This window comes from Mobula birostris, chromosome 19 (genome assembly GCF_030028105.1).
Source record: "Mobula birostris isolate sMobBir1 chromosome 19, sMobBir1.hap1, whole genome shotgun sequence".
NCBI classification, from domain to species: Eukaryota; Metazoa; Chordata; class Chondrichthyes; order Myliobatiformes; family Myliobatidae; genus Mobula; species Mobula birostris.
The window spans coordinates 67,312,334-67,326,412 of record NC_092388.1 but is presented as its reverse complement, the minus strand read 5'-3'; positions in this window follow the sequence as shown (position 1 = coordinate 67,326,412).

The following is a 14,079-nucleotide window of genomic DNA, read 5'->3' as shown; positions in this document are numbered from 1 at the left end:
GACAATGACAGGAAGAGAAGGGACATTGTTACAGGTAAGTACACCAGAGAAGGGACAGTATCACAGACAATGACAGAGAGTGAAGGGACAGTGTCAAGGGTAATGACAGGGAGAGAAGGGACAGTGTTGCTGACAATGACAGGTGGAGAAGGAACAGTGTTACAGGTAATGAAAGGGAGAGAAGGGACACTGTTAAAGGTAATGACCAGGAGAGAAGGCAGAGTGTTACAGACAATGACAGGGAGAGAAGGTAGAGTTTCACACGTAATGACAGGAGAGATGGGACAGTGTCACGGACAATGACAAGGAGGGAAGGGACAGTGTTACAGGTAATGACAGGGAGAGAAGGGACAGTGTACAGACAATGACAGGGAGAGAAGGGACAGTGTTACAGGTAATGACAGGAGAGAAGGGACAGTGTTACAGACAATGACAGGGAGAGAAGGAACAGTATCACAGGTAATGACAGGGAGAGAAGGGACAGTGTTACAGGTAAGGACAGAGAGAGAAGGAACACTGTCACAGACAATGACAGCAGAGAAGGGACAGTATTACAGGTAATGACAGGGAGAGAAGGGACAGTGTTACAGGTAATAACAGGGGGAGAAGGGACACTGTCACAGACAATGACAGGGAGAGAAGAGACAGTGTCGCTGGTAATGATAGGGAGAGAACGGACAGTGTTACAGGTAATGACAGGAAGAGAAGGGACAGTGTCACAGGTAATGACAGGGAGAGAAGTGACAGTGTCACAGGTAATGACAGGGAGAGAAGGGACAGTGTCACAGACAATGACAGGGAGAGAGGGGACAGTGTTACAGGTAATGACAAAGAGAGAAAGGACAGTGTCGCAGACAATGACAGGGAGAGAAGGGATAGTGTCGCAAGCAATGACACAGAGACAAGGGACAGTGTCACAGACAATGACAGGGAGAGAAGGGACATTGTTACAGGTAATGTCACGAGAGAAGGGACAGTGTCACACACAATGACAGAGAAAGAAGGGACAGTGTTACAGGTGATGACAGGGAGAGAAGGGACAGTGTCACAGCTAATGACAGGGAGAGAAGGGACAGTGTCACAGGTAATGACAGGGAGAGAAGGGATAGTGTCACCGGTAATGACAAAGAGAGAAAGGACAGTGTTACAGGTAATGACAGGAGAGAAGGGACTGTGTTACAGACAATGACAGGGAGAGAAGGGACTGTGTTAAAGACAATGACAGGGAGAGAAGGGACAGTGTCACAGGTAATGACAGGAGAGAAGGGACTGTGTCACAGACAATGAGAGGGAAAGAAGGGACAGCGTTACAGACAATGACAAGGAGAGAAGAGACAGAGTCACTGACAATGACAGGGAGAGAAGGGACAGTGTCACAGGTAATGACAGGAGAGATGGGACACTGTCACAGACAATGACAGGGAGAGAAGGGACAGTGTCACAGGTAATGACAGGAGAGATGGGAGAGTGTCACAGGTAATGACAGGAGAGATGGGACAGTGTCACTGACAATGACAAGGAGGGAAGGGGCAGTGTTACAGGTAATGACAGGGAGAGAACTGACAGTGTCACAGGTAATGACAGGGAGAGAAAGTACAGTGTTGCAGATAATGTCAGGGAGAGAAGGGACAGTGTAACAGACAATGACAGAGAGTGAAGGGACATTGTCACAGGTAATGACAGGGAGAGAAGGGACAGTGTCACAGACGATGACAGTGAGAGAAGGGACAGTGTTACAGGTAGTGACAAGGAGAGAACGGACAGTGTCACAGGTAATGACAGGGAGAGAAGGGACAGTGTTGCTGACAATGACAGGTGGAGAAGGGACAGTGTTACAGGTAATGATAGGGAGAGAAGGGACAATATTACAGGTAATGACAGGGAGAGAAGGGTCAGTGCTACAGGTGATGACAGGACAGAAGGGACAGTGTAACAGACAATAACAGGGAGAGAATGGACAGTGTTACCGGTAATGACAGGAAGAGAAGGGACAACGTCAAAGGTAATGACCGGGAGAGAAGGCACAGTGTTACAGACAATGACAGGGAGAGAAGGGACAGTGTCACAGACAATGACAGGAGAGAAGGGATAGTGTTACAGGTAATGACAGGGAGAGAAGGGACAGTGTACAGACAATGACAGGGAGAGAAGGAACAGTATCACAGGTAATGACAGGGAGAGAAGGGACAGTGTTACAGGTAAGGACAGAGAGAGAAGGAACACTGTCACAGACAATGACAGCAGAGAAGGGACAGTATTACAGGTAATGACAGGGAGAGAAGGGACAGTGTTACAGGTAATAACAGGGGGAGAAGGGACACTGTCACAGACAATGACAGGGAGAGAAGAGACAATGTCGCTGGTAATGACAGGAGAGAATGGACAGTATTACAGGTAATGACAGGAGAGAAGAAACAGTGTTACAGGTAATGATAGGGAGAGAACGGACAGTGTTACAGGTAATGACCGGCAGAGAAGGGACAGTGTCACAGGTAATGACAGGGAGAGAAGGGACAGTGTCACAGACAATGACAGGGAGAGAGGGGACAGTGTTACAGGTAATGACAAGGAGAGAAAGGACAGTGTCGCAGACAATGATAGGGAGAGAAGGGACAGTGTCGCAAGCAATGACACAGAGACAAGGGACAGTGTCACAGACAATGACAGGGAGAGAAGGGACATTGTTACAGGTAATGTCACAAGAGAAGGGACAGTGTCACACACAATGACAGAGACAAAAGGGACAGTGTTACAGGTGATGACAGGGAGAGAAGGGACAGTGTTACAGGTGATGACAGGGAGAGAAGGGACAGTGTTACAGGTGATGACAGGGAGAGAAGGGACAGTGTCACCGGTAATCACAAAGAGATAAAGGACAGTGTTACAGGTAATGACAGGAGAGAAGGGACAGTGTCACAGGTAATGACAGGAGAGATGGGAGAGTGTCACTGACAATGACAAGGAGGGAAGGGACAGTGTTACAGGTAATGATAGGAGAGAAGGTACAGTGTTGCAGATACTGTCAGGGAGAGAAGGCACAGTGTCACTGACAATGACAGGGAGATGAGGCAATGTGTTACAGGTAATGACAGGAAGGGAAGGGACACTGTTATAGATATTGACAGGGAGAGAAGGGACTGTGTCACAGACAATGACAGAGAGTGAAGGGACAGTGTTACAGGTAATGACAGGAGAGAAGGGACAGTGTCACAGGTAATGACAGGGAGAGAAGGGACAGTGTCACAGGTAATGACAGGGAGAGAAGGGACATTGTTACAGGTAATGTCACGAGAGAAGGGACAGTGTCACACACAATGACAGAGACAGAAGGGACAGTGTTACAGGTGATGACAGGGAGAGAAGGGACAGTGTTACAGGTGATGACAGGGAGAGAAGGGACAGTGTCACCGGTAATGACAAAGAGATAAAGGACAGTGTTACAGGCAATGACAGGAGAGAAGGGACAGTGTCACAGGTAATGACAGGAGAGATGGGAGAGTGTCACTGACAATGACAAGGAGGGAAGGGACAGTGTTACAGGTAATGATAGGAGAGAAGGTACAGTGTTGCAGATACTGTCAGGGAGAGAAGGCACAGTGTCACTGACAATGACAGGGAGATAAGGCAATGTGTTACAGGTAATGACAGGAAGGGAAGGGACACTGTTATAGATATTGACAGGGAGAGAAGGGACTGTGTCACAGACAATGACAGAGAGTGAAGGGACAGTGTTACAGGTAATGACAGGAGAGAAGGGACAGTGTCACAGGTAATGACAGGGAGAGAAGGGACAGTGTCACAGGTAATGACAGGGAGAGAAGGGACAGGGTCTCAGACAATGACAGGGAGAGAATGGAATGTGTTACAGGTAATGACAGGGAGAGAAGGGACAGCATTACAGGTAATCACAGGGAGAGAAGGGACAGTGTCACAGGTAATGACACGGAGAGAAGGGACAGGGTCTCAGACAATGACAGGGAGAGAGGGGACAGTGTTACAGGTAATGACAGGGAGAGAAGGGACAGCGTTACAGGTAATGACAGGGAGAGAAGGGACAGCGTTACAGACAATGACAAGGAGAGAAGAGACAGAGTCACTGACAATGACAGGGAGAGAAGGGACAGTGTCACAGCTAATGACAGGGAGAGAAGGGACAATGTCACAGGTAATGACAGGAGAGATGGGACAGTGTCACAGGTAATGACAGGGAGAGAAGGGACAGCGTTACAGACAATGACAAGGAGAGAAGAGACAGAGTCACAGGTAATGACGGGAGAGATGGGACAGTGTCACTGACAATGACAGGAGAGATGGGAGAGTGTCACTGACAATGAAAGGGAGGAAAGGGACAGTGTCACAGGCAATGACAGAGAGAGAGGGACGGTGTCACGGACAATGACAGGGAGAGAAGGGACTGTGTCACAGACAATGACAGCGAGAGAAGGGACTGTGTCGCAGACAATGACAGAGAGTGAAGGGACAGTGTTACAGGTAATGACAGGAGAGAAGGGACAGTGTCACAGGTAATTACAGGGAGAGAAGGGACAGTGTCACAGGTAATGACAGGGAGAGAAGGGACAGTGTTACAGGTAAGGACAGAGAGAGAAGGAACACTGTCACAGACAATGACAGCAGAGAAGGGACAGTATTACAGGTAATCACAGGGAGAGAAGGGACAGTGTCACAGGTAATGACACGGAGAGAAGGGACAGTGTTACAGGTAATGACAGGGAGAGAAGGGACAGGGTCTCAGACAATGACAGGGAGAGAGGGGACAGTGTTACAGGTAATGACAGGAGAGAAGGGACAGCGTTACAGGTAATGACAGGGAGAGAAGGGACAGCGTTACAGACAATGACAAGGAGAGAAGAGACAGAGTCACTGACAATGACAGGGAGAGAAGGGACAGTGTCACAGGTAATGACAGGAGAGATGGGACACTGTCACAGACAATGACAGGGAGAGAAGGGACAGTGTCACAGGTAATGACAGGAGAGATGGGAGAGTGTCACAGGTAATGACAGGAGAGATGGGACAGTGTCACTGACAATGACAAGGAGGGAAGGGGCAGTGTTACAGGTAATGACAGGAGAGAAAGTACAGTGTTGCAGATAATGTCAGGGAGAGAAGGGACAGTGTAACAGACAATGAAAGGGAGGAAAGGGACAGTGTCACAGGCAATGACAGAGAGAGAGGGACGGTGTCACGGACAATGACAGGAAGAGAAGGGACATTGTTACAGGTAATTACACGAGAGAAGGGACAGTGTCACAGACAATGACAGAGAGTGAAGGGACAGTGTTACAGGTAGTGACAAGGAGAGAACGGACAGTGTCACAAGTAATGACAGAGAGAGAAGGGACAGTGTTGCAGACAATGACAGGTGGAGAAGGAACACTGTTACAGGTAATGACAGGGAGAGAAGGGACAGTGTTACAGGTAATGACAGGGAGAGAAGGGACAGTGTACAGACAATGACAGGGAGAGAAGGGACAGTGTTACAGGTAATGACAGGAGAGAAGGGACAGTGTTACAGACAATGACAGGGAGAGAAGGAACAGTATCACAGGTAATGACAGGGAGAGAAGGGACAGTGTTACAGGTAAGGACAGAGAGAGAAGGAACACTGTCACAGACAATGACAGCAGAGAAGGGACAGTATTACAGGTAATGACAGGGAGAGAAGGGACAGTGTTACAGGTAATAACAGGGGGAGAAGGGACACTGTCACAGACAATGACAGGGAGAGAAGAGACAGTGTCGCTGGTAATGATAGGGAGAGAACGGACAGTGTTACAGGTAATGACAGGAAGAGAAGGGACAGTGTCACAGGTAATGACCGGCAGAGAAGGGACAGTGTCACAGGTAATGACAGGGAGAGAAGGGACAGTGTCACAGACAATGACAGGGAGAGAGGGGACAGTGTTACAGGTAATGACAAAGAGAGAAAGGACAGTGTCGCAGACAATGACAGGGAGAGAAGGGATAGTGTCGCAAGCAATGACACAGAGACAAGGGACAGTGTCACAGACAATGACAGGGAGAGAAGGGACATTGTTACAGGTAATGTCACGAGAGAAGGGACAGTGTCACACACAATGACAGAGAAAGAAGGGACAGTGTTACAGGTGATGACAGGGAGAGAAGGGACAGTGTCACAGCTAATGACAGGGAGAGAAGGGACAGTGTCACAGGTAATGACAGGGAGAGAAGGGATAGTGTCACCGGTAATGACAAAGAGAGAAAGGACAGTGTTACAGGTAATGACAGGAGAGAAGGGACAGTGTTACAGACAATGACAGGGAGAGAAGGGACTGTGTTAAAGACAATGACAGGGAGAGAAGGGACAGTGTCACAGGTAATGACAGGAGAGATGGGACAGTGTTACTGACAATGACAAGGAGGGAAGGGACAGTGTTACAGGTAATGACAGGAGAGAAAGTACAGTGTTGCAGATAATGTCAGGGAGAGAAGGGACAGTGTAACAGACAATGACAGGAAGAGAAGGGACATTGTTACAGGTAATTACACGAGAGAAGGGACAGTGTCACAGAAAATGACAGAGAGTGAAGGGACATTGTCAAGGGTAATGACAGGGAGAGAAGGGACAGTGTCACAGGTAATGACAGGGAGAGAAGGGACAGTGTCACAGACGATGACAGTGAGAGAAGGGACAGTGTTACAGGTAGTGACAAGGAGAGAACGGACAGTGTCACAGGTAATGACAGGGAGAGAAGGGACAGTGTTGCTGACAATGACAGGTGGAGAAGGGACAGTGTTACAGGTAATGACAGGGAGAGAAGGGACAATATTACAGGTAATGACAGGGAGAGAAGGGTCAGTGCTACAGGTGATGACAGGACAGAAGGGACAGTGTAACAGACAATAACAGGGAGAGAATGGACAGTGTTACCGGTAATGACAGGAAGAGAAGGGACAACGTCAAAGGTAATGACCGGGAGAGAAGGCACAGTGTTACAGACAATGACAGGGAGAGAAGGGACAGTGTCACAGACAATGACAGGAGAGAAGGGATAGTGTTACAGGTAATGACAGGGAGAGAAGGGACAGTGTACAGACAATGACAGGGAGAGAAGGAACAGTATCACAGGTAATGACAGGGAGAGAAGGGACAGTGTTACAGGTAAGGACAGAGAGAGAAGGAACACTGTCACAGACAATGACAGCAGAGAAGGGACAGTATTACAGGTAATGACAGGGAGAGAAGGGAGAGTGTTACAGGTAATAACAGGGAGAGAAGGGACACTGTCACAGACAATGACAGGGAGAGAAGAGACAATGTCGCTGGTAATGACAGGAGAGAATGGACAGTATTACAGGTAATGACAGGAGAGAAGAAACAGTGTTACAAGTAATGATAGGGAGAGAACGGACAGTGTTACAGGTAATGACCGGCAGAGAAGGGACAGTGTCACAGGTAATGACAGGGAGAGAAGGGACAGTGTCACAGACAATGACAGGGAGAGAGGGGACAGTGTTACAGGTAATGACAAGGAGAGAAAGGACAGTGTCGCAGACAATGATAGGGAGAGAAGGGACAGTGTCGCAAGCAATGACACAGAGACAAGGGACAGTGTCACAGACAATGACAGGGAGAGAAGGGACATTGTTACAGGTAATGTCACAAGAGAAGGGACAGTGTCACACACAATGACAGAGACAAAAGGGACAGTGTTACAGGTGATGACAGGGAGAGAAGGGACAGTGTTACAGGTGATGACAGGGAGAGAAGGGACAGTGTTACAGGTGATGACAGGGAGAGAAGGGACAGTGTCACCGGTAATCACAAAGAGATAAAGGACAGTGTTACAGGTAATGACAGGAGAGAAGGGACAGTGTCACAGGTAATGACAGGAGAGATGGGAGAGTGTCACTGACAATGACAAGGAGGGAAGGGACAGTGTTACAGGTAATGATAGGAGAGAAGGTACAGTGTTGCAGATACTGTCAGGGAGAGAAGGCACAGTGTCACTGACAATGACAGGGAGATGAGGCAATGTGTTACAGGTAATGACAGGAAGGGAAGGGACACTGTTATAGATATTGACAGGGAGAGAAGGGACTGTGTCACAGACAATGACAGAGAGTGAAGGGACAGTGTTACAGGTAATGACAGGAGAGAAGGGACAGTGTCACAGGTAATGACAGGGAGAGAAGGGACAGTGTCACAGGTAATGACAGGGAGAGAAGGGACAGGGTCTCAGACAATGACAGGGAGAGAATGGAATGTGTTACAGGTAATGACAGGGAGAGAAGGGACAGCATTACAGGTAATCACAGGGAGAGAAGGGACAGTGTCACAGGTAATGACACGGAGAGAAGGGACAGGGTCTCAGACAATGACAGGGAGAGAGGGGACAGTGTTACAGGTAATGACAGGGAGAGAAGGGACAATGTCACTGACAATGACAAGGACGGAAGGGACAGTGTTACAGGTAATGACAGGAGAGAAGGGACAGTGCTGCAGGTAATGACAGGGAGAGAATGGACAGTGTTACCGGTAATGACAGGGAGAGAAGGGACAATGTCAAAGGTAATGACTGGGAGCGAAGGCTGAGTGTTACAGACAATGACAGGGAGAGAAGGGACAGTGTCACAGGTAATGACAGGAGAGAAGGGACAGTGTCACAGGTAATGACAGGGAGAGAAGGGACAGTATTACAGGTAATGACTGGGGGAGAAGGGACAGTGTTACAGACAATGACAGGGAGAGAAGGGACAGTGTCACAGGCAATGACAGGGAGAGAAGGGACAGTGTCACACGTAATGACAGGAGAGATGGGACAATGTCACTGACAATGACAAGGACGGAAGGGACAGTGTTACAGGTAATGACAGGAGAGAAGGGACAGTGCTGCAGGTAATGACAGGGAGAGATGGGGCAGTGTTACAGACAATGACAGGGAGAGTAGGGACAGTGTTACAGACAATGACAGGGAGAGAAGGTATTGTGTTACCGACAATGACAGAGACAGAAGGGATAGTGTTACAGGTAATGACACCGAGAGAAGGGACAGTGTTACAGATAATGACAGGGATAGAAAGGGCAGTGTCACAGACAATGACAGGGAGAGAAAGGACAGTGTAACAGGCAATGACAGAGTGAGAAGGGACAGTGTCACAGGCAATGACAGGGAGAGAAGGGACAATATTACATGTAATGACAGGGAGAGAAGGGTCAGTGCTACAGGTGATGACAGGACAGAAGGGACAGTGTAACAGACAATAACAGGAAGAGAATGGACAGAGTTACCGGTAATGACAGGAAGAGAAGGGACAACGTCAAAGGTAATGACTGGGAGAGAAGGCAGAGTGTTACAGACAATGACAGGGAGAGAAGGGACAGTGTTACAGACAATGACAGGGAGAGAAGGGACACAGTCACTGACAATGACAGGAAGAGAAAGGACAGTGTCACACGTAATGACAGGAGAGATGGGACAGAGTCACTGACAATGACAAGGAGGGAAGGGACAGTGTTACAGGTAATGACGGGAGAGAAGGGAGAGTGCTGCAGGTAATGACAGGACAGAAGGGACAGTTACACAGATAATCACAAGGAGGGAAGGGACAGTTTTACAGGTAATGACAGGAGAGAAGGGACAGTGTTACAGAAAATAACAGGGAGAGAATGGACAGTGTTACCAGTAATGACAGGGAGAAAAGGGACAATGTAAAAGGTAATGACCGGGAGAGGAGGCATAGTGTTAAAGACAATGACAGGGAGAGAAGGGACAGTGTCACAGGTAATGACAGGGGGAGATGGTACAGTGTTGCAGGTAATGACAGGGAGAGAAGGGACAGTGTTACAGGTAATGACAGGGAGAAAAGGGACAGAGTCACTGACAATGACAAGGAGAGAAGGGACAGAGTCACTGATAATGACAAGGAGGGAAGGGACAGTGTTACAGATAATGAGAGGAGAGAAGGGACAGTGTTACAGATAATGACAGGGAGAGAAGGGACAGTGTCACAGGTAATGAGAGGAGAGAAGGGACAGTGTTACAGATAATGACAGGGAGAGAAGGGACAGTGTCACAGGTAATGAGAGGAGAGATGGGACAGTGTCAATGACAATGACAAGGAGGGAAGGGACAGTGTTACAGACAATGACAGGGAGAGAAGGGACTGTGTCAAAGACAATGACAGGGAGAGAAGGGACTGTGTCACAGTTAATGACAGGAGAGAAGGGACAGTGTCACAGGTAATGTCAGGGAGAGAAGGGACAGTATTACAGGTAATGACAGGGAGAAGGGACAGTGTCACAGGTAATGACAGGGAGAGAAGGGACAATGTTACAGGTAATGACAAGGAGAGAGGGCACAGTGATACAGGTAATGATAGGGGGAGAAGGGACACTGTTACAGGTAATGACGGGGAGAATGGACAGTGTCACAGGTAATGACAGGGAAAGAAGGGACAGTGTTACAGGTAATGACAGGGAGAGAAAGGACAGTGTCACAGACAATGAAAGGGAGGAAAGGGATAGTGTCGCAGGCAATGACAGAGAGAGAGGGACAGTGTCACTGAGAATGACAGGAAGAGAAGGGACATTGTTACAGGTAATGATACGAAAGAAGGGACAGTGTCTCAGGTAATGACACGAGAGAAGGGACAGTGTCACAGACAATGACAGAGAGTGAAGGGAGAGTGTCACAGGTAATGAGAGGGAGAGAATGGACAGTGTTACCAGTAATGACAGGGAGAGAAGGGACAATGTCAAAGGTAATGACCAGGAGAGAAGGCACAGTGTTACAGACTGTAACAGGTAATGACAGGAGAGAAGGGACAGTGTCCCAGGTAATAACAGGGAGAGATGGGACAGTGTTACAGGTAATGACAGGGAGTGAAGAGACAGTGTTACAAGTAATGACAGGGAGAGAAGGGACAGTGTCACAGCTAATGACAGGGAGAGAAGGCACAATGTCACATGTAATGACAGGGATAGAAGAGACAGTGTCACTGGTAATGACAAAGAGCGAAATGACAGTGTTACAGGTAATGACAGGAGAGAAGGGACAATATTACAGACAATGAAAGGGAGAGAAGGGACAATGTTACAGGTGATGACAGGACAGAAGTGACAGATACAGTGATAATGACAAGAAGGGAAGGGACAGTGTTACAGGTAATGACAGGAGAGAAGGGACAGTGTTACAGACAATAACAGGGAGAGAATGGACAGTGTTACCGGTAATGACAGGGAGAGAAGGGACAATGTAAAAGGTAATGACCGGGAGAGAAGGCACAGTGTTACAGACAATGACAGGGAGAGAAGGGACAGTGTCACAGGTAATGACAGGAGAGAAGGGAGAGTGTCACAGGTAATGACAGGGAGAGATGGGACAGTGTTGCAGGTAATGACAGGGAGAGAAGAGACAGTGTCACAGCTAATGACAGGGAGAGAAGGGACAGTGTCACAGCTAATGACAGGGAGAGAAGGGACAATGTCACAGGTAATGACAGGGATAGAAGAGACAGTGTCACTGGTAATGACAAAGAGCGAAAGGACAGTGTCACAGGTAATGACAGGCAAAGAAGGGACAGCATTACAGACAATGACAGGGAGAGAAGGGACAGTGTCACAGGTAATGACAGAAGAGATGGGACAGTGTCACTGACAATGACAGGGAGAGAAGGGATAGTGTTACAGGTAATGACAGGGAGAGAAGGGACAGTGTCACTGACACTGACAGGAAGAGAAGGGACATTGTTACAGGTAATGATACGAGAGAAGGGACAGTGTCACAGACAATGACAGAGAGAGAAGGGACAGTGTGACAGGTAATGACAGGGAGAGAAGGGACAGTGTCACAGCTAATGACAGGGAGAGAAGGGACAATGTCACAGGTAATGACAGGGATAGAAGAGACAGTGTCACTGGTAATGACAAAGAGCGAAAGGACAGTGTCACAGGTAATGACAGGCAAAGAAGGGACAGCATTACAGACAATGACGGAGAGAAGGGACAGTGTCACAGGTAATGACAGAAGAGATGGGACAGTGTCACTGACAATGACAGGGAGAGAAGGGATAGTGTTACAGGTAATGACAGGGAGAGAAGGGACAGTGTCACTGACACTGACAGGAAGAGAAGGGACATTGTTACAGGTAATGATACGAGAGAAGGGACAGTGTCACAGAAAATGACAGAGAGAGAAGGGACAGTGTGACAGGTAATGACAGGGAGAGAAGGGACAGTGTCACAGCTAATGACAGGGAGAGAAGGGACAATGTCACAGGTAATGACAGGGATAGAAGAGACAGTGTCACTGGTAATGACAAAGAGCGAAAGGACAGTGTCACAGGTAATGACAGGCAAAGAAGGGACAGCATTACAGACAATGACAGGGAGAGAAGGGATAGTGTTACAGGTAATGACAGGGAGAGAAGGGACAGTGTCACTGACACTGACAGGAAGAAAAGGGACATTGTTACAGGTAATGACACGAGAGAAGGGACAGTGTCACAGACAATGACAGAGAGAGAAGGGACAGTGTTACAGCTAATGACAGGGAGAGAAGGGACAATGTCACAGGTAATGACAGGGATAGAAGAGACAGTGTCACTGGTAATGACAAAGAGCGAAAGGACATTGTTACAGGTAATGACAGGAGAGAAGGGACAGTGTTACAGACGATGACAGGGAGAGAAGGGACTGTGTCAAAGACAATGACAGGCAGAGAAGGGACTGTGTCACAGGTAATGACAAGAGAGAAGGGACACTGTTACAGACATTGACAGGCAGAGGAGGCACTGTGTCACAGACAATGACAGGGAGAGAAGGGACTGTGTCACAGACAATGACAGAGAGTGAAGGGACAGTGTTACAGGTAATGACAGGAGAGAAGGGACAGTGTCACAGGTAATCACAGGGAGAGAAGGAACAGTGTCACAGGTAATGACAGGGAGAGAAGGGACAGTGTCACAGACAATGACAGGGAGAGAAGGGACAGTGTTACAGATAATGACAGGAGAGAAGGGACAGTGTTACAGACAATGACAGGGAGAGAAGGGGCAGTGTCACATGTAATGACAGGAGAGATGGGACAGTGTCACTGACAATGACAAAGACGGAAGGGACACTCTTCCAGGTAATGACAGGAGAGATGGGACAGTGCTGCAGGGAATGACAGGGAGAGATGGGACAGTGCTGCAGGGAATGACAGGGAGAGAAGGCACAGTGTCACAGGTAATGACAGGGAGATAAGGCACAGTGTTACAGACAATGACACGGAGAGACGGGACAGTGTCACCGACAATGACAGTGAGAGAAGGGACAGTGTTACAGGTAATGACAGGGATAGAAAGGACAGTTGCACAGACAATGACAGGGAGAGAAAGGACAGTATCACAGTCAATGACACAGAGAGAAGGGACTCTGTCACAGGCAATGACAGAGAGAGAAAGGACAATGTTACAGATAATGACAAGGAGAGAAGGCACAGTGTTGCAGGCAATGATAGGGGGAGAAGGGACACTGTTACAGGTAATGACGGGGGGGAAGGGACAGTGTCACAGGTAATAACAGGGAGAGAAGGGACAGCGTTACAGACAATGAAAAGGAGAGAAGGGACAGAGTCACAGACAATGACAGAGAGAGAAGAGACAGTGTTACAGCTAATGACAGGGGAGATGGGACAGTGTCACTGACAACGACAAGGAGGGAAGGGATAGTGTCAGAGGTAATGATAGGGAGAGAAGGGACAGTGTTACAGGTAATGACCGGGATAGATAGGACAGTGTCACAGACAATGACAGGAAAAGAAGGGACATGGTTACAGGCAATGACATGAGAGAAAGGACAGTGTCACAGACAATGACAGAGAGTGAAGGGACAGTGTCACAGGTAATGACAGGGAGAGAAGGGACAGTGTCACAGGTAGTGACAGTGTGAGAGGGACAGTGTCACAGACAATGACAAGGAGAGAAGGGACTGTGTCACAGACAATGACAGGGAGAGAAGGGACAGTTTTACAGGTAGTGACAAGGAGGGAACTGACAGTATCACATGTAATGACAGGGAGAGAAGGGACAGTGTCACAGACATTGACAGGG